Below are 20,684 nucleotides of genomic sequence, written 5' to 3'. Positions count from 1 at the left end.
ATGCATTATATTTACAGCATACAAAGTCATCCAGTGGTGCTATTTTGCAAAGGCACTGCCCAGAACCAGAGTTATTATTATTTAAGTCATTTGTCAATGATAACACCTATTGAGGCATGGTACAAATCAAAGTAATGTACACTAAAGTTCTAAATTGACCAATTTAAGACAACATCATTTGACAGTTAAAGGCTATATTCTCAGGTGAATATTAACTAGATCTATTCATATGCTTTTAATACCTTTTTGCTTCCCTGATACTCACACACTTAAAAATGGGCTTAATTGCAGAATACCCCCAACACAAAGTTCCACGCTGCACTCCTGATGGTGTAGCAACAACAGCATGATACCTTGAGAACTTAGTTTATTTTGGCATTTATCCTCGTATTGCCCCATAGTAAAAATTAACGATGTAATGATGGATTGTTCTTAAAAGGAATGGCAATAAAGTGAACTGTCCTGACGGGTGCAGACAGTGTAGCCACAACATACATTGAACTTACCGTTATGTTTGGCATAAATTTCTGCTGGTATTGAACTGCACTAGATACAATTACTAGCCATAGGTATAGAAGATGTAGCCACTACAACATTTAATACATGGAACCTAGTTTGTTATTGGCAATAATCCTGGTATTCCTTAATAGTAAAAATTAACGATGTAATGATGGATTGTTCTTAAAAGGAATGGCAATAAAGTGAACTGTCCTGACGGGTGCAGACAGTGTATCCACAACATACATTGAACTTACGTTATGTTTGGCATAAATTTCTGCTGGTATTGAACTGCACTAGATACAATTACTAGCCATAGGTGTAGACGATGTAGCCACTACAGCATTTAATACATGGAACCTAGTTTGTTATTGGCAATAATCCTGGTATTGCTCCATAGTAAAATATAACGATGTAATGATGGGTTGTTCTTAAAAGGAATGGCAATAAATTGAGCCATCCTGACGATGTAGACGGTGTAGCCACAAGAGAATAATACATTGAACTTACTTTAATTTGGGCATTTCTCCTCGTATTCAACTTCCCTATGCATTAACCGACGGTGTAGCCACTACGGTTTGTTGATATATCGATATGACAGGTATACCTGGTATTTCATTCATACCCATTTTGATGGTATTGAAATATGTCATAAATGAATATACCGAAAATACCAGAGATATACGAAAAAAACTTGAGTACCCGGTAAAAATATTACCCGATTAAAAGACCGATCCAGATAATCCAAGCGAACTCAAGGATATTCCCGCAGCTGCTGTTTATCTTGTGTACCTTACCACTCCCCGTAGTCCCGAAAGTCTGTAAATATTCTTGCCCCACAATCATTACCCTTGCACCTATTGCTTGTACTGTGTGTGTTCAAACCATATGCAGATTCATCATAAATGAATCATAGCACATAGCTAGGGAGCTAACCAGACAAAAGGTCAAAGAAGGGACAAACAGGTAAATTCCCAGTCCCGTTGTATAATAATACCCTCACTTTGCTACGACTAATTACTTAAAAACTTCAGCATAGTTTTACCATACCGCAAGCACAGTTTCCCACCAAAAGGTTCTCTCGAGTTCCTTTTCACTCACGTAGTTTGTCAAATGCTCTAAAAAGTTATTTTGGGCAGAAACCGATTCTGCACAGTACGTATATTCATACCTGTTTATTGTTAGTAGTAGTAGCACTGTCTTCTACCATATGAATACCTATTCTGCGCACTACCCTTGTAGTACATTGAAACTTAACCTGGTACGGTCTGCGATATTACTATCGGAATTCTTTCTGTGTAAGTCCCATACGGATTATATGCTACTGCTTGTGGTTGGACTGGGCCCTGCAGTGGAGTGGATTGTTCTGCACATTTACGCTGTCACTGTTTAGGCAGGGTACACATACGTGTGCTAGTACTACACACAGTACAGTGCTGATTACATTCAGTAGATCATGTAGGCCCATGGATCTTTCTTTTGGTTGGTTTGAGACGAGGTGAAAAGGAATCGAGTAATGAAAACTAAGGCTTACCAGATTCCAATACAATGGTTTTCATAGGAATGATAGGATACCATAGTGTAAAATAGTATGATAGTAAAGTTAGAAGTGGAAATGGCATTCCAACCACTGGACAAGTGTTGGATAAACATGCAAGTTTATAATACTTTTAATTGGATCTAGCTTGAAATGAAAGGCACGTAAACAACACTGATTTTTCGTACTTTATTTTTCATTTTGGTAAATTCTTGAATCAAGTTGCTGCAACAGAAAAAAACATAGATGGGAAAATCGTCATCATAAATCCCCAAATACATTTGTAAGCTAGTGTCCATACGGTTCATGCTAGTGTCTGATAGTAATGCTGTTAATGCTGGAAGTAGCGGTTCTGCGAAAACTCCCAGTATACCTGGTTATACCAGGTATTCGTCAGCCAGTATATCTAGGTATCTGTTGTTGCTTATACTGACGCACCCTAGTAGTCACAACAGCACGATACATTGGACTTACTTTATTTTTGGCATTTCTCCTCTGAAGTTCCATATGCATGAATGAACCGACAGGGTAGCCACAACAGCACGTTACATGGAGTTATAAACATTGGTTTATTTTTGGCATTTCTCTGCATATTACTAGACTCCTTATATGGACGCAGTAGCCAACCTCTTTTTAAAGGGTGTTGCTTCAAAGTTGCATGAAATTCTGCAATTACTCCCAAAATTGTTTACTTCCACCCAGTCAACCCTGTTTTAATACATCAATGTTTGACCACCAGCTGTGAATGCTGGTCAGATTTGTAATGATTCCTATTGAAAGATCATGTGCAATGTTTAGTAGGAGAGGAGGTCTGGGCGTTAACCCACCCCCCCCCCCCCCGATGACTTCTCCAAGATCGCTGCCAGTGGAACAATGCTTCAGCTTATTTTCTGCATCCATAATCATATTGATTCAACATATTATGCCTCTATATGAAGTAGCAGCTTTTAGGCAGTCTAGTTTCAGAGATGCTATACTTTGCACTGTTTCTGATTGCAGCCTCTCTTCCCCACCCCCACCCTATCCCCTCCCCCCCAAACAGCAACTTTGAAGCCATGGAAATTTAGCTCATGTGGGTAGTACAGTTGTTTTGCAAAGTTGGTATGGTGGAGACTGACAGCTTTTGGCTGGTTTTTAAAGATTAGTGGAATGGCAAGATATTGTCATAAATATCTTCTTGCTAGTTGTTGAGTATTTATAAGCTACAATTTGTCAGGGTGAGAAATAAGTCAGTTTAACATTCATCCACCCATTTCTTTTGATTGACAACTATGCCAAGGCTGCATGAAAACACTTTGGTATTTGTTCATTTACAGTATGAGGTGAAAATATTGTGTTTTGTGTAAATGACTGTTAAATGTTGTCATTGTAAGTAAAATGTTTGTCACAGATACCCTTTTGTTAACTTGGGGAAAGCATACATTACATATTGAAACCAAAATCTCATTTTCAAGAGGTGATAACTTTGTTTAATTGTGGCAGTCTATAATTACTCGTGTGTTCAAACAATAGGTCAGTGTGACTCCACCTCACTTACCCATTTTAGATATGTTGATTGTCCACTAAGCAATTCCCTCAAACCATGATAGTGTATATATGTGCATATTTATCAGTATTAAGTGGGAGGCTCTATATCATAGAAAACAAAAGATCAAGTGGTAAAAATGTAATTAAAAAAGCTTTCTTAGATTAGCATGCAGTGTTAAATAGAACAAATTTGATTTAGAAAAGATTCTATACATAGAAAGAAAGTCGTACCTCTGTCTTTTTATTTGTTTGTTTTTGTTTTGCACATAAGGCCCTTAATGCAGTTGGTGTTCTGCATAGAGAAAACCCCTTTTCCAAAAAAAAGACTTCATTCACTTTTACAGGCCTGCTATGTCAAGAATGCTACTGTGCCATCTGTTCATTTGCATATATTTGGATGAATTACTGTATGCCTTGGTGGCTCAACAGCTATTTGCTCTGTGTTTAGAGTGTTCTTGCTATTAGATGGCAACCATTTGGAATACAACCACTTATGATTGGAGCTAACAATGTGAGCATTGGCCATACTGTAGGTCTTGTGTAGTCATCTAAAAAGTAACTCTGCATCTTAAATGTGTTATGTTTGCCTAGATAACTGCATATTCCAGATCTAGAAACACGTAGAAAAATAGGTGTTTTTAGTTATCGAACTCCTTCGCACAGTTATGTGACCTGTTATCATATGTGTGCATATTTAACCCTTTTGTGCTCTTTTCAACTTTCACTTGTCATCATTTTCAGACTTACGATAAGTAGGGTATGTGCTGTACCATATGGGGCTTCTTACTACTTTTTACTTTGCCGGCAGAAAAAACAAGGAGGGCAGTGCAACAGTAAAACATGTTATGAATTAAGTTGGGAGTGATCTGTGCACTCGTACTGTTGTTGACGAATGAGATCGCTTTGATTATTGACAGTGAAAACATTGTCATAGCACTGTTTCATCAACTGTTACTACGATTGCCAGTATACTTCCCGAGAAGCTTGCAAGTTGATCCGCAGCATCTGTTCTTGTTTTGCAAGGGCATTCTCGTGTCTCCCAACAACTTCTTTGGATTAAATATTAGTTCTGTTAAAAACAATTACAATAATCTGCTCTTGGACTATCGTAAATCGATATTTGTTAAATGCTACACATTTACAATTGTGTATATGCAAGTATCAGTAAAAATATGAGAAAATTTTGACGAACTAAAAATGTGTCCAGATCTTCTGTGCAGAAAACTAAGATCAGACAGAGAAGAAGGTATTATGCAATATGTTTAAGATATGACAATATAGTGCAAGGTTTAGGCAGGACATTCATAGATATGATTGGTACAATTTCATTATCAAAACACAAGCCTATTGTAATGGAAGGTATGTTCATCCTAATGCTCATAGTAGATATTGGGTGTGCTCTGTGCTGCACGTTCCTACACTGGGTCGTTTTTGTCTTATAAACTTGTATCTTACATTGCCCTTACTTCGAAAAAGGAAGCATTTCTTTCTATTCGTAGATGGTCATTGAGGTCATTGTCATGTACCAAATCTTTTGATAGTTGAAGAAAGTGCCTGATTATAAAACAAGGTTAATATGCAAGTTACTAATTATGCTTTGTACATCAGTGCATTAATGCAGGGAATAATTTTAGATCTTTTAGTAGCAAGTTTGAAGTTTGTGAAGTTGATCATAAAAATATAAATATGCTAATTTAGGCAGCATTCTCCCCATTAAAGTGCATGAGCGTGATGGTCAGATGTCAAAGTTAAACCTTTGCCACTACTTAGAAATGATCATGATTTGCATAATACTGAGAAACTGACAATATTGTTTAAACTTCATGACTTTGTGGAGCATTGAAGGTTAGTTCAAGTGACGCTCGTGATGCTGATGAATCAAGCATAAAAAATTTCTTCTTTTGAATCTTTGATTGTAAATGTTTGTCACTAAATGTCCTTCTAGCAAAGACAAACTACTCGTGCATGTTATTGTCTGTCACTTCAAATTAGATTGTAGTTTGGTGTCTTTTCTCTGCTGTTGCATTTACCAGTCCTGTGAAGCTTTTCTCTTTGCTATCGCCAAACAACACATGCCGTCCGATCTACCTTAAAACTTACCTACATCGCTAACATTTTAGCACTGTGCCTAAAGTGGTCCACTTTCAGGTCAACACCCCACTTTCTTTTCCATCTTATTCTACTATTCTGAAGTGGAGGCTGAACACCTTCAGAGCTCGTTTTCGTCCAGATTTGTACCGATTCGAATGCAGGGAATAAGCTAGTAGTCAAATTTTGTGTAGCTGTTTAGAAGGAATCTGAAATTTGTCTCTCAAAAATACTACATGACTCCTGTGTTAAAAAGTCTGCTACACATCTTCGACTTGTATAGCAATTTGACCATGTTGCATAGTATTACGCAAAATTGGAAAAATTATTCCACTGGAATGTCACTTGTATCGTTCTGTATCATGAATTCTTGGATTAATTGGATTTCTTGTTCACTTTCTGCCTCCTTGTACAAGCACTTGCTCAGTAAACCGTTTCAAGTTTGCATGTTTTTCGTTGTCCCGTTTTTCCTGCTATGGTTTTTGTTCTTCGAGTCAGTGCCATACCATCTTTTCTAAAGTCGTAGTATGATTTGTCTGTAATAAAAATTGGTAGTTTGTATTGTTTGCACAGGTTATCCGGGTACCCGCCCGACGCGATACTACCCGGTTCCTAATTTAATACCCAAATCCTACGCAACGTGTGATTTTTTTTGTTTTGGGCAAACCGATGGTTAGGCAGATTTCCCCTTGACTTAGTATGGTGTTAGGCTACCATGTTGTCGAAGATAACAGCAATAACGAAAGAACCCGCCCGACGCGGTACTACCTGGTTCCTAATACTTTCGTACATCTTCCTACCGTGTGGTCAATGTCCACTTCTCCTCCTTCTGAATCTACCATGTGTGAGGTCTACAGCATAATAATTTGGTTGGGTTGGAGTTTGTTAAAAATGAGGTATTTTCCTAGTCAGAAGACAGACCTTAACCTGTTATTGTGACAGTACAGTAATTTTGAATTTAGCAAGTTTTAATAAAAAGTATATTAATATATTTCCGTTAAATATAAAACAAATTCCTTTTCCAAATTCTCTCATTCAGATTGACTGTGTATGGGGGGTCCCAGTGTGTCCAATGTGAAATGGACTTTTGTAGACTTTTTTTTTTCAGTGACAGTACTTTCAGATGTGTCGGAACATTTTGACACCCTAACTTACTATATGCACAGTACAGTAGTTACCACTGTAATTGGCATCACAGGAGCACACAGTTTCTTGTGACCATATAAGGTGAAAATCTGTAATTTGTTTTGGTTTTATCAAGTAAGAAACTTCTGTAGAGTGTGGACTGTGGAGAATTTGCGGAGTGTGACAAAGACATTCTTGTGGACTTCCATGTTAAGAAGTTCTATTAAATTATGTTACTTTTGTCAGTTAAATGATTGGTGTCATGAGGCATATTAATTTACTTTTAAATGTTCACAGGCACTCCCAACGAGAGAGAGTATTGCCCTGTCTCACAGGGTGCAGTGTGATGACCGTAGGAGTGTACCCAAAGTTATGCTACAGTTGAAACAAAACGAAAAAGTTTCTTATATTATTAATCGTCTGTGCTGTGTAAGAGAGGCAAAGACTGTAACCAGCAACATTGTAGCAGAAAATCAATAAAAATTCACTTTAAGACATACTATTGTGTGTCATAAACACTACCAGTTCTTTATTGAGAGTCGCTACAAGGTATAGCGGTGGTTTCTAACACAGATAGCGAACATTATTTTCTCTTTTCATCAACCTGAAGTGAAAATGACAGTGTATCACAAATTTCTTGATTTCCAGTTTCTGTTGCCTCAGCAAAATTGATGCCATGTCAATGTCATTAACTTGTCCACCAAGTTACCAGTGACATTGGTCGAAGTAAACTGACTATTTCGTTCCACTCCACGACGAGAGATGATTAAATTGTGTGGCATTAGTTACAAGTAGATGTCATTGGTTATATTGCCCTGAAATAAATACATATTCATGAATGCAACTGCAACTACTGTAGATCTATGTGATTTTTGTCAGGCTCTCGCAGTATACATTTAGAATAGAGCTGGGCTACCCAGGCAACATGCTCGGTAGTCATCTGTTAGGGTCGCTAGTCTTGTGTACAAGAGGTACAGTACATGGGGGTCCAGCCTACTGTATCTATTAAGTGTACATTCATTGCAAGTGCTCATTTTCCTTTATCAGTACAAAAGTTTGCTCAATTTTTATGGTGCATGTATACATAGTGTACATTCAGGTTGTTCATATTTGCATTTTATAGGGCTCTTTACTGGCCAAACATACAGTAATTGTTTGATAAAATGTCTATTGGCTGATGTAATGGTTTTCTTAAAGCTCACATCCCCCTTCCCTTCAAAAAGACAAATTTTAAGAATTCACTCAGATTTAGCTTACATGCGCCATAATGGCTTTCATCGTTAGATTGATACATAACTCTTTCTTCAGTGATAAAATGCTCTGCATGAATTCATTATGAAAAGGTTGTCTTGTGTAATATTTGACATAGTCCGCTCTCTTTAAAAGAGACGATTCCTTGGACAGATTAAACTGACAAATAGTTTCTTTTATGCTTCTCTTTGCTTTCCAATTCCTTGGAAAATTGTTCTAATTAGGAATTTCCATGTCAGCAAAATTATCATCATGATCAAAAATGCTGTGTGCGTGGTATTCAAGCAATTAATTTTCACGGCCATACAGTCTACAGTACACGAAAGCATGGGATGTCGGATTATAAACAGTTGACAATAATCAAGAATTCCTTATTTCAGGACAAGTTTCTTAGAATTATACAGGTATTTGTGGTTTACTTTCTTTACCAAATATTTAGTCTTTAATTCTTCACATAGCCCAGATTCAGATTTACTGTAGGCTTTAAAGTCAGTGTGATACTTGTGACGTCAAACAGTTGCAGCGCTATTTTCAAACCTCACAGCTACGATAATTAGGTTACACTGCCATGCCTGCATCAATGTACTAGAATTTTGTATTTCCTGTCCTGTCCTGTCAGGTCTAGTAATCCGTGCAGTTGTCCACCTGACATGCATACAGATCTCACAATCACAGATATTGGGTGTCCCTCTGGCAGTGAACTTAAAGCAGCATTTTGCGTTGGGTCGCTTTTTTCCACTTTTTTAACATGTGCATCGATTTTTTTACATGTATCAATCATAAAACAGCAATCTAAGATACCATCCAAGTTTCACCCTGCCAAGAGCGTTAATTAGCGAGTAATTAACTATTTATGTCGATAAATGAGAAGAGTGTCCTCGACAAATTTCTCAGTTAAAATTAATCGCATACAATTCCGCCAAACCCACTAGTTTGAATTCAACCAATCAGAGATGCAGGTTTAGTTATGAGCCGTTGCTAAAAATAGATTCAAGACTTCGCGTTGGTTGTACCAAGGAGTTGTTATGCAACTCCCTGGTACAACTGCCATATAGACTGTACACAAATCAAGCGTGGTGTTATATTACGTATCTGTCAATGACGTTCGTAGTGTTTAAATATTCATATTATGGGCGAGGTTTATTGGGTTCCCAACGGAAAATATCTTGGAGAACAACAAAGTTGAAAGTTGCAATTTTTTCGACTTTTATGCCACCATTTGAAGTAAAATATAAATAGATTAGCTAGTTATGTATGTCGTTATGGCAAAGTGGAATCAGTGAGGTTGAGAAAAATCATAGAAAAGGATGCAAAATGCTGCTTTAACAGGGCCCAGTCAAAGTTAGGTTCATGGCAGAGTTCGGAACCGAAGAGCTTTTGACAACAGAAATTGGGACAGAGTTTCCCGTGGTCACATCTGTCAATCTAGGAGTCGGGACAAGGAATCAAAGCAAATAATACCTAGCATTCTCAATAATGACAAACGTCCTTTGAGAAGCCAGTTCTCTTCAGCTCTAATATTATTTGTTATAATGTCATCAGACCTAGTGGATTAAATGTCGTCCTGAAGTTCTTGCTGTTCTTATTGTAGATCAGTAACACCATACTGTACCAGATCCATTGAGTGGTGAGAACTGTTTCATCAGCCGCCCTCTTTGACAATATACTGTAAGAAATATTCAAGACCACTACCACCTCAAATTGTGCAGCAAAAAGTCCTCTCGAGACTCGAAACAGTATCCATTCATTCTACTGTATCCCATCACATGTTTGCATAAGACTCAGAGCAGTGTTAAATTTGTAATGTAAATATGCATCTCGATGACCTTTAACTTTGGTGCTGTTGTTTACATGCATAATTTATGACAGTAGTAGTAGGCATTAGTACTGTAGCATCGCTGCATTGGCTTGTGATTTCGTGCATTTTCTTCCAGTAAAGAAGCCTCAACTTCCTGTTTGGTGTAGAGTGCGGGTTATGATATCGAGCGGGTTCTGATATCGAACGCGGGTTCTGATATCGAGCGCGGGTTCTGATATCGAGCGCGGGGACTAATGTAACTGCACTGGGAGTTCAAAATCAAATTAAGGCCGAACAAGGAGGGCTGTGTGTCTGATTGGTAATGTAAACACAGATAGTGACAACTTTACTTTAGTAGAACCATGATTTGAACAGCCCTGTTTAAATTCACACACCTAACAATGGAAGTGTTTAACCTATCAGCCTGGTTTGTGGATAGTACTTCTTTTAAAACATACTGTAGCTTTACAGTTTGAATTTGCCCTTTCATACATAATGTGCACATCGCATGGTTACTCAAATAGTATCAAAGGCAAATGAAACTAATCTCAGTTCTGTTCTATATGATATCCAACCAGATTGTTATGGATTTATTACTGCAGTAGAAACTGTTGAATATGAAGTATTACTTTTCAACAGTAGCTTGGTGTATACATGTATTAATTAGTTACAATACCAGGCAGCCAGATGGAGCGTGAACAATTCAGGTCGCACTCCTTTCTTGGAATTCCCCCTAATGCACAGTGTTTGCACAGCGTTTGTAGACAGTGCAATAATTACAGCCTGCCTGGGTCTGTGTACAGACATAAGATTTCTCAGCTGGTCATAAAGCAACACAATAATATTGCATACAGTGTGAAAGTTCAATTATATGGAAGTATTCCTGAGTAGTTCCTTCCAATTTCAATGGTTCAACTGCTACAGTTGATGAAATTAAGTTCATAATGGAATGAGTGAGTTTGATGGTTACGACAAAAGGGGTTTTTGTCCGTTTGACTTTTTTCCATTCACACTTTGGGTTAAGCTGTCCTAGATACTATACACACACACTGTACAGTAATATAAATTATGTATGTTGTATTCTAAAACCTTCAGAATTGTAGAAGAATTGGAAGCAAGAAAACCTGGGTGCTGATCCTGAAGTGCGGGTCAGTAGTAGGGTGAGGGTATTACCAAATTGTGTAAGGTAGGTTATTAGAGCTCATGATTGATTTGGGAATAGCTATGTAATGTCATTCAATTTTTTAAAACTCAAACCAGTAAGGTTTGGAGCTTTAATTGTAATGATCTCACGATGGCCACTATTTTGAAGGCTTATATAATGTTCTGCTTTCATCTAGTATCTGTGTTGGGTGGGGTGGGGGGGGGGTTGGTGGCTGGTGAGTGATGGTTTGAGAGGGTAGGTAGAGTGGGAGAATTCGGAGGAGGGATGGAATGAAGGAGAGGTTGAATTGTAGAATATTTTGGAAGGTGATGTATGGGTCCTCTTCAAGAAGTGCACATCTAGTCAATAGATTCAAGTGATTCATGATTGCCCAACACACTATACATGAGCACAGTGGAAATGACTTGAGAGGATCATACATGTAATTACATGCATGTCACTTGGGGTATAGTCTGAACTCTTCAGGGTATTGGTATAATTTTACATAGAAATCAGAAAATCAGGTTCTTAGTTTTCTGATTAGCTCATACAGTACCTGCAGGGTACATTAATCTATTTGTCAACCTTGGTGAATGTTAGTTTGGACAAATTCTGAAAAGCTTTACCGTTTAGAGACGGGATGTGTCTCCACAATTTATGACAAGCATGTGCCTTATACCAGTGTCTGCTCTGTTTAACTGGTCACGATACCTACGATTGTCTTCATCAGACAGTGTTTATTTCACTGGTCTCTAGCATGTCTTCTCCCAACATACACACACTTTGATCTCTACCTTGCGTACAGTTGTACGTGCGGTAAATTTAGAACGTTTGATCAGCAAACATATTAAACTGTACATGTATTTCAATGCCTCATTTACTTTTGCTTTCTCTTTTGAGGAAATAAAACTCAGAACGTTTCATACTGTAAGCAGGTTCTGATGAAAGTTCTCTAAACCAGGCAAGTCATCAGGGGAAGGGAACATGTTGCTTATAACCATTACTAATTGATTAAATATAAACCATGCATACTTCATTCTTATTTGATTTGCTCATCGTGAAGCATCTTCATCTCTTGTCAACATTGGTAATGGACCTTGAACTCTCCCAAGTGAACAGAAAACTTATCACAAAACCATCAGACCATAGTAGATACACTTTACTAATGGCCTGGGCTGCGATCCTACTTCCACAATGTGATGGAAAACCAACCGACAGGGTAATTGTGACTCTAAGGATTGTAATGTTATGATTTCAGGAGGAAGGGGTGACAATGTGTGTAAATGCATGCAGTGCATGTTTTAAGACACGTATGAACGAGTAATGATGAAATCACCTCCGTTGTACAACTTGTAATATATACAAACCGTTGTACAACTTGTAATATGTGATGTCATATAGCATAATATTTGATATCACGTAGCATGTACAGTGTATATCTGCTGCAGGGAATAATTCATCCAGTAACGCATCACAAAATGCTATGCAAAAGGGACAAATACAAGTACAAAGATATATATATAGCAGTGTTTTTTTTACCCAGAAACCATTGTATTTTAGAAGAGAATGTTTAGAGCCTTCGAAACTGCTGCACAAAATTGTTACATTATTCCCCGATCTGTGACGCCTCTCTCACCCGTCACCCTTGCAAACTTCAGTCTGCCTATAAATCCTACGAGAAGTAGGTCTACACTTCAGCACTGTGACTCCATTGATCTACTTCTGGATCCTATATACAAGAAGGTTTGAGTGAGACAGCTAGAAGTATCCCACTTCATATCCATGTCACAAACCAGCCAGGTTTTGGGATGACTTATTACAGTTAAATACTTTCCATGAATATTACATTTTCTTGCTAAAACACTTTACAGAGTATTCAGTATAGCACAGTATATTAAACATCTAACCTTAAAGGCATTGAAGAATCGCCCAAACCTCTTGCCACGCTCTGAAAAAGTTAACTTTCCGTTGCTTGCAAGTGAAATTTTCTTCTTCTCGCTACAAAATGCAGACAGCAACGAAACGTGATACCTTGTTATCTTTTATCTAGACCTGAGATGTCCATCGCTGCTATGAACACTGTGTTGTAGGTATTGACCGTAGATGTATGTATTGACTGTACACTAGTGTCTAATTACCGATGGTAGCAAGCTGTGTATTTTCTGGGATCAATGGTGGTGTCTAACACTTCTGTTACACCTCATTCGAAACTAGGTCAAATTACTGGCATTTTTGTGTTCGAGTGTTCGCATCCTTTAAGAGAAACATGGTCCAGAGTGGGTCCTTCATCTCAAATGCTAGGATATATCTCTTTGAGCTACTCAGCATGGTTGCGAATGTAGGATTCTGTCTCCGAGCATCAAGGTTTTAGCCGGGGACGCAAAATCTTCAAACTGCTTTGGTCCCGACTTTTTTATCCTTTGATAAACGAACCCCAAGTACACACACTCGCAACTAGGCCGATGCTAACCATATAAACAAGACACGTTATTTAATGTATATCTTTCTTTCTTTTTAAAACACCACAACTTCTTCTCAAAAGAACCAAAATTTCTATAGATGATGGTTTTAAAACAAATTAAATCATTAATGACTCCACAAGTTGTAATGCTTCAGTACAGAGCTGACAACATTTCCATTGCAGAGATTTTCATGCACTTTTGATTGACTAATAGTCAGGTCATTGTCTGCAAACATGTTTGCATCTGCAGTGGTTAATGAATGCAGAGTTTGTTGTTTGACTGCAACTACTTGTAACATTACTTTTTCCTATGTAGAGATAGCGAAGTTTGTGCTGTAGGCTATCATATGTGTGCACTCATGCAATCATTATAACATTAGGCCTTGTAGTCAAACATGGTACAAAATTGCAGTTGCATTGTTTCTGTGACAATCACGTAAGATTTTAATCAGTTTTGATCAAAAATACTACAGTTAAAGACAATTGATGAATTTGATGGGAAGCTAATATCTCTAATAATGAAAAGGATTTTGAATCTCACAACATATGTTCATTCTCTCCACATTAAGGGTAGCTAAAGTAAAATGTCCATTCATATCACTGCACCCCCCCCCTCCCCCATTCCGACATCAAGGACTCTGCTCACTCAACCTGTGGGAATCTACCTTTCAGGGAATAACCGACAAGTTTACCACAGAGATTTATATCCTGGAACATCACTTAATTTTTTTTAGATTTCAAAATGAATTGGGAGGTAAACACAAGGAGCAAAGTACAGTATATAGTAGAAGTGAGTAGGACTGAAAATACAGTATGTATAGTTTCAGATGATTAAGAGTGCAATGCCCAGATATTGGCATGAGACATATATATACTGTTCTTTGGGTCATCTGTAAAACAACTTATTGGATTTATGATGGTGGGCAGATGACACCCCTGGGGAAAGCCTTTTGCATCATCTGTGACTCTTTGTACAAACTGTATTGCTGCCATCTGATCACTGTAGACCTAGAATTTTAGTATGGTTATGTCATAGTCCAAGAAAAAGAAGAACAAGGGAGGGGCGGGGTGGGGGGGGGGTTGTTTTCTAGTGATGGTTATATAGTTATAAAGGTTTGCAAGATTTGCAGCTTTAAAATATGCTTAATCTCTGGAAAGCTCCTTTATGGCTAAATTGATGTTAATCCAGTGTTATATTCTAATGCCTCAACCAAAACATGTTGTTTATCTTGATATGAGCAACAGAACAGCCTTTGATGACATTCAACACCTTTTATTTTCTAGACAAATTTGTAATGCATGGTAAACAATGTTTTATTTCTAAACCATAGAAGTATTTTTATGTTTCCTTTACATTTTCTGTTACAGTAAGGAACTGACTGAATGGTCTGTATGTTGTACTTAGTAGTCAATTCACTTTTATTGAATAGCCTCAGTTATTTTAAAGGCTATAGAATTGCAATCTGAACTCTGAAAGCAGATGTCTGTAACTGTCTACATTTAAAGATTAGTTTGGGACTAAAGTCACCCTTTTAATAGCCTTTATCCTACCTTCAGTAAGATGCTATAGTTAAGTCTTATAAGATGACAACACTATGACAACAAGAAAGCCTATAACAATAGGTAAGCTGTGTCCTGGACAGTAGGCTGTAGGTTTTAGTTCAAATTGTCAATTGGACTCTCTTGCTCCAAACTTCATAGCATTTGAATAGCTTTGATTTCCACCAACATCAAAGAAGTGCCATAGACTAGACTTGTGAAATCTGATTGTTAGAATGGGTCAGATATTAGCATTGTGACAGGGATTTAGCAGTGACTTCTACAGATTACGGGTATTCAAAATTCTTTCAGTAGAAATACTTATGGATTTTTTCTAAACAGTTGTAAGAAATCTGACTATTAAGTAAATTAATTCTGAATTTGTCCAATACTTTAGGTGTACAGATTGGTGTGTAGTCTAGTGCTGCAAAAGGTGGTTTGATAATAATTCATAAAAACTGTACAGTTATCTGCAATGCTGCAGTTATTACCATTTGGTTTTATTGAAGAACCCCTGATTTATTCATTGCAGCATGGGGCTTACTGATCAGGATTAGAATAAATGGCCATTAAATTGATGTTAGGGATACAAATTACCCTTTATTATGTCTCGTATGTGTCCAAGAATATTAAATCACAAATTTTAGATTGCTATTATTGTGCATATATACTTATATATCAGTAGTTGTATAAACTTGGGCAAGTAACTGTTTTGACTGAAAGAGTCATTCAAGAATCAATGATAGTGTTGCTTCTCAACATGCAGCTTACAGTTTAACACAAGATGCCCAAATGAACATTCTTTACAATCCACAGTTGAGATAACGTAAAAGGAAGGAATGCAAATTACTCACATTTTACATGGGTTGCAATGTGTGGTAATGAATACATGTCATATAAAATATTTCATTCCCTTTGGGCACCAGTCGAATTGGTAAATTTTACACTTGGAACCAGGAACTGTTGAAGAGTCAGGTTCCTGAAAAGAATGATGGTAAATATAGTCTGATTCTTAAAGAGCTGATAGGGGGACTAAGACTGTACCATTAGTCAAATTAAAAGCAAATTTAAAAAAAATAACTTTGTATCATTGACACCTAGTGTTCCTGTTGAGAAAATATTCATTCTCTGTGCACTACAGTACCTCTTGTCTTCTCCTTCCTGGAACCGCTGTAATCTCTTCCTATGGGAGCATTTCTCTCCCCGTAAATGTACGTATATGCCTAAAAATTGTGGGTTGGAGTATTGCCTATATTTATGTTGGCATCAGTTGTTTTCTTATAAATTACTAAGCTTTCTGAATCTTTAGATTTGATCTAAGTAGTATCTTAGTAAGTAGCAGCTTCATCAGTCATCACCTCTGGTTTCTTTCATTTGGTTTACAAAGCAGACTTATTAGACATCACTGTTAACATGGGCCTCTTTTGTAGAAGTCGGAGGTCAAGAGTAACGTAATTAGATGTGGTATGCTGACATTATTAGATAAGAACGGGTAAGTCCATACTCTTCATGGAACCACTGATGTAGGTCTATGGGACGCTCGCTCATATCACTGCGAAAGTAGCGTACCAGATGTCTCCATGTATATATGTTTATTGCCATGTTCAGACGGCTATGCAAATCATTGCCTATCATCTTTCGTTTTGGGTGATTACTGACAGAGCTGTTAAAGGCAGCAGAGCACGGGAGGTATATCTTGGGGGGGGATTTTCTCTCCCCGAAGTAGGTTGTCAGCATCAAAGTGGGATTCAAATTCAGAATAGATCCTCATCCTGATTACAATAGGGTTTTACAGGACGGAGCCATTCGTACTGCTTTGGGTGATTACTGACAGAGCTGTTAAAGGCAGCAGAGCACGGGAGGTATTTCTTTGGGGGGGATTTTCTCTCCCCGAAGTAGGTTGTCAGCAGCAAAGTGGGATTCAAGTTCAGAATAGATCCTCATCCTGATTACAATAGGGTTTTACAGGATGGAGCCATTCGTACTGTAGTCTTGTAGCACTGCAAAAGATGGGGAAGAAAAGAGTAAGTATAGTTCTGTTATTTTCATCATCCATGGTAAGCTTTGTGGAGACCTACCTTTCCAAAGTTCTGCTTCTCAAAAGAATTAAGATAGACGACATCCAAATAGTGTAGTGGTGTCGGGGGAAAAAAGTTTATCCAAAATCTGTACAGGTATGTGGAAAGTTATTTTGCTACTTTTTTTCTCGCCAAAATTTTTAAGCAGAAATTAACCATTGCCAAGGCAAGTTTTCTAGTTCCATTAATATGGAGTAATTTGCATTGATGTTAGAATCACCTAGAAGTCAATTTTTTATGTTTTATTTTATAAGTTTGGTAAAACCTAGTCTATTGTCTCCCCCCCCCTCCCCCCGCAAAATAATTAGGATTTGGAATAACTTTATTTTTTTATAGACCCAACTTTAAGTTTCCTGCTGATTAAGCATAGCTTCTCAATGACTTGTTTGCTCACCCCTGATGTCTGCTCATCAATAGTGCAGAAATGCTCTTATTTCTTTACTTGCAGAAATGTGTTACTATATTCTTATGATAATGCTACCCATTTAACTAATATGCATCAGTCCTAAAGGATTATCATTCATTGTTGAACCACCATGTAATTGTTTTCCTTTTGTTTTCTCAAATGGAACTGCATCATTATTGAGGCTACTGTACCAAATGTTACTATAGGGGTTGCCATGGATTATTCCAAAATTTGTAAATGCTAAAGAACTCAGCTTTCTGAAACAAAACCAGTCAATGGGTGGGTATATAAGCACAAAATTTAATCCAGGGATTTTGTCATTAAGGATGATAGTGTGTTGGTATGGATGTAATTTTGTGTTCTTTATCACATGAATGTACATTTGTAAATGAATCCTGTACAATTTGCATCATCTGAAATGCATATATTGGGGATAGCCCTCGATTTCATGTGCCTGATGTAAGATATTAAAATAAAACACATTTACAATTTCTGTACATTACATATTAATTACAAAGTCTGGCGAAGAGACCTGTCTTTTACGTAGTTTGCATTAGTGTACCATATACTCCCATTTCATCTAGCCTTGAAGCTAACATTTTGAATCCCTCTTTAAGTATTCCAGTTTCAGAATTTCCAAAATGAATTGTAGGAATCGATACATTTTATTAGAGTACAGGGTATCCAACGTTGCATGGGACAGAAGCAAAGCCTTGATTTCTGTATATACACATTGTTATTTCATTAACCAAGTGAGTGACAGTGCTCCTTCAGGTGTTGTAACGCTAGTCAAAACTTGCTAGCGATAACGGAGTGGCTCTTAAAACCTATCCTGACTACAGTATAAACACAACAGCTTGTGCTGGCTGTAAGCCTGTAACCAATAATGAAGTCAATTGAGTGTGAAGTGTGTGCAAATTTCATACTCTGTGTGCTACTTTCCAAACTGTTGGGGTTTGTGTGGTGATTACATGGAGATTGACCTTCTGGCATTACTAGGAAGCAACTGCTGGTTTTCCTCAAGATGCAATATGTTGTTGATATATCAATTTGTGAACTGAGGTAAAGATTTGAGAAAATTCTCCCTTCCAAGTCTATCTCATTTCAAGGTTTAGGTGTAGTGCAGAATGTCAATGAAGGTCAATTATGTGACAACTGTGTAAAGTTTGTTTTTCTGTAGTTTGTATAGTGGGTTTGAATGGATGTAACGTTTAAAGGCATTGAAGACTCGCCCCAAACCGCGTGTGGACATCTGAAAAAGTTAACTTTCTGTTGCTTGCAATTGACGTTTTGTTCGTGTCGCTACAAAATGCAGACAGTAATGAAACGTGATACCTTGTTATCTTTAGCTGGACCTGAGATGTCCATCGCTGTATCGTTTATACACTGTGCTGTGGGTATTGACTGCAGCTGTATGTACTGACTGTACACTAGTGTCTAATTACCGGCGGTAGCAAGCTGTGTGTGTATTTTCTGGGATCGATGGTGGTGTCTAACACTGCTGTTACACTTCATTCGAAACTAGGTCAGATTACCGGCATTAGATGTTTCTTTTTGCGCGAGTCTTCACACCCTTTAATCAGACACTCTCAATTCAAATCAGCACTCCACACTGTGTTCAACTGAATTTATTGTGCTCCTCTCTTACCTGTCTCATCTCTACTATTGCACTATTGTCTCATCTACCTAGCCTATTAAGTGGCATCATTTTAGCACTTGCCGCTTCCCCCTCCCCCTCCCCATTGACCCTCCTCATCTACAGGGTCTACTCACATCACTTCTTCCTTTCCAAATCTACCATTTGGCAAAGTAAAGCAGTCTATTCTGATAGAAAAATTCTAGCATTTCCTGCTGAGGTTAAAGGAGTTCTGAAGAAACCCAACTATCAATTTTGCTTTAGAATTGAGCTCTTTGTGAAGAGGAACTTCCCCAAACAGCCAAGTAAATTGTTGCAGTTTCTGGGATATTATTGTTGGGTCTGTTGGGTAGTTGTCATTTGTAAATGTTTAATAGTACAACTTGGCTTGAAACCATTTAACCTTCCATTGTTTTTCTTTTTATATTTTCAAGGTGGATGTAAACAGGGTTGACACTGAAACCAATATGCAATTGCAAGGTCATGTCAAGAACTTCAAAATGTTTAGATTCAGCATTTGCAAACTCTCTTACAGAAATTTTAAAAATTGTAATTGATAGAGAACACCTTTAAAGATTCAAGCAAATATATGTATTTTGTTCAAACTTGCCCATGTCTTCAGTCTTATGTACTGAAGGAATTATTTCTGCATCTCCCTCCATGGAATAAGACTTCTCTTAGCTGTTTGGGAAGTTGTTTATCACAAGATCTTTTATCACATAGGCCAAGGATGCCTGTTGCATTTGTTTCTCCTTTTAGCAGATCAAATGTCAGGGATTTCACATCTCAAGAGATGTTATAAACTGTATTTTTCTTTTGTCAGATTCTTGACCTGAGATGCATGTTCTAGATGGTGATTGATGTTGATTAAATTGTAATAATATTAAAATAGTTATTTATTAATAGTGAGTTTATCTAAGAAATGATTTCATGGTCTATCCAGTTCTTTAAGAAAGATGAAAATACATCATTTCAGGTACATAGATAGTAAGGACACTAGCCACAAGTACTTATACAACCGCATTGTCTGTCTAGGGATTTGTAACTTCCTGCCCAAAACAAGGAATACCTTAGTTTTTGCATGAATAATTCATTCAGTACTGTGCAACAATAAAGAGCAGGAAGCTAAGTGTGAGCGTGTGCCACTTCCCTTCAGTGTCCCACTGCAATTAGATCACTGATATGTACGTGCTGTTATGTGTGCATGCAGGTGTGTATACTTGCAGGCCTGCTGGTACGTGATAACAGGCCGCCTGACAGTGTTCTTACTGTAATGTGTGCATGCATGTGTGTACACTAACAGGCCTGCTGGTACGTCATAACAGGCCGCTGGACCTTGCTGTTATGTGTGCATTCATGTATGTACACTCGCAGGCCTGCTGGTACGTGATAACAGGCCGCGGGACAGTGTTCTTGCTTTTATGTATGCATGTATGTGTGTATACTTGCAGGCCTGCTGGTACGTGATAACAGGCCGCCTGACAGTGTTCTTACTGTTATGCATGCATGCAGGTGTGTATACTTGCAGGCCTGCTGGTACGTGATAACAGGCCGCGGGACAGTGTTCTTGCTTTTATGTATGCATGTATGTGTGTA

At 37.7% G+C, this 20,684-nt stretch overlaps 2 protein-coding genes across 2 annotated transcripts in view; both read left to right on the top strand.

The window, feature by feature from the left end:
- LOC139970759 (tRNA (adenine(58)-N(1))-methyltransferase non-catalytic subunit TRM6-like) overlaps positions 1-20,684 on the top strand; it is a 244,428-nt gene that overhangs the window by 82,160 nt on the left and 141,584 nt on the right. The window lies entirely within an intron of this gene.
- LOC139970756 (transcriptional-regulating factor 1-like) overlaps positions 1-20,684 on the top strand; it is a 79,923-nt gene that overhangs the window by 1,122 nt on the left and 58,117 nt on the right. The gene's annotated exons all lie outside the window — the stretch shown is intronic.

Source organism: Apostichopus japonicus, chromosome 8, assembly GCF_037975245.1.
Source record: "Apostichopus japonicus isolate 1M-3 chromosome 8, ASM3797524v1, whole genome shotgun sequence".
Classification (NCBI taxonomy): domain Eukaryota; kingdom Metazoa; phylum Echinodermata; class Holothuroidea; order Aspidochirotida; family Stichopodidae; genus Apostichopus; species Apostichopus japonicus.
The sequence above is the reverse complement of the archived record's forward strand: the minus strand, read 5'-3'. Positions and strand labels throughout refer to the sequence as shown.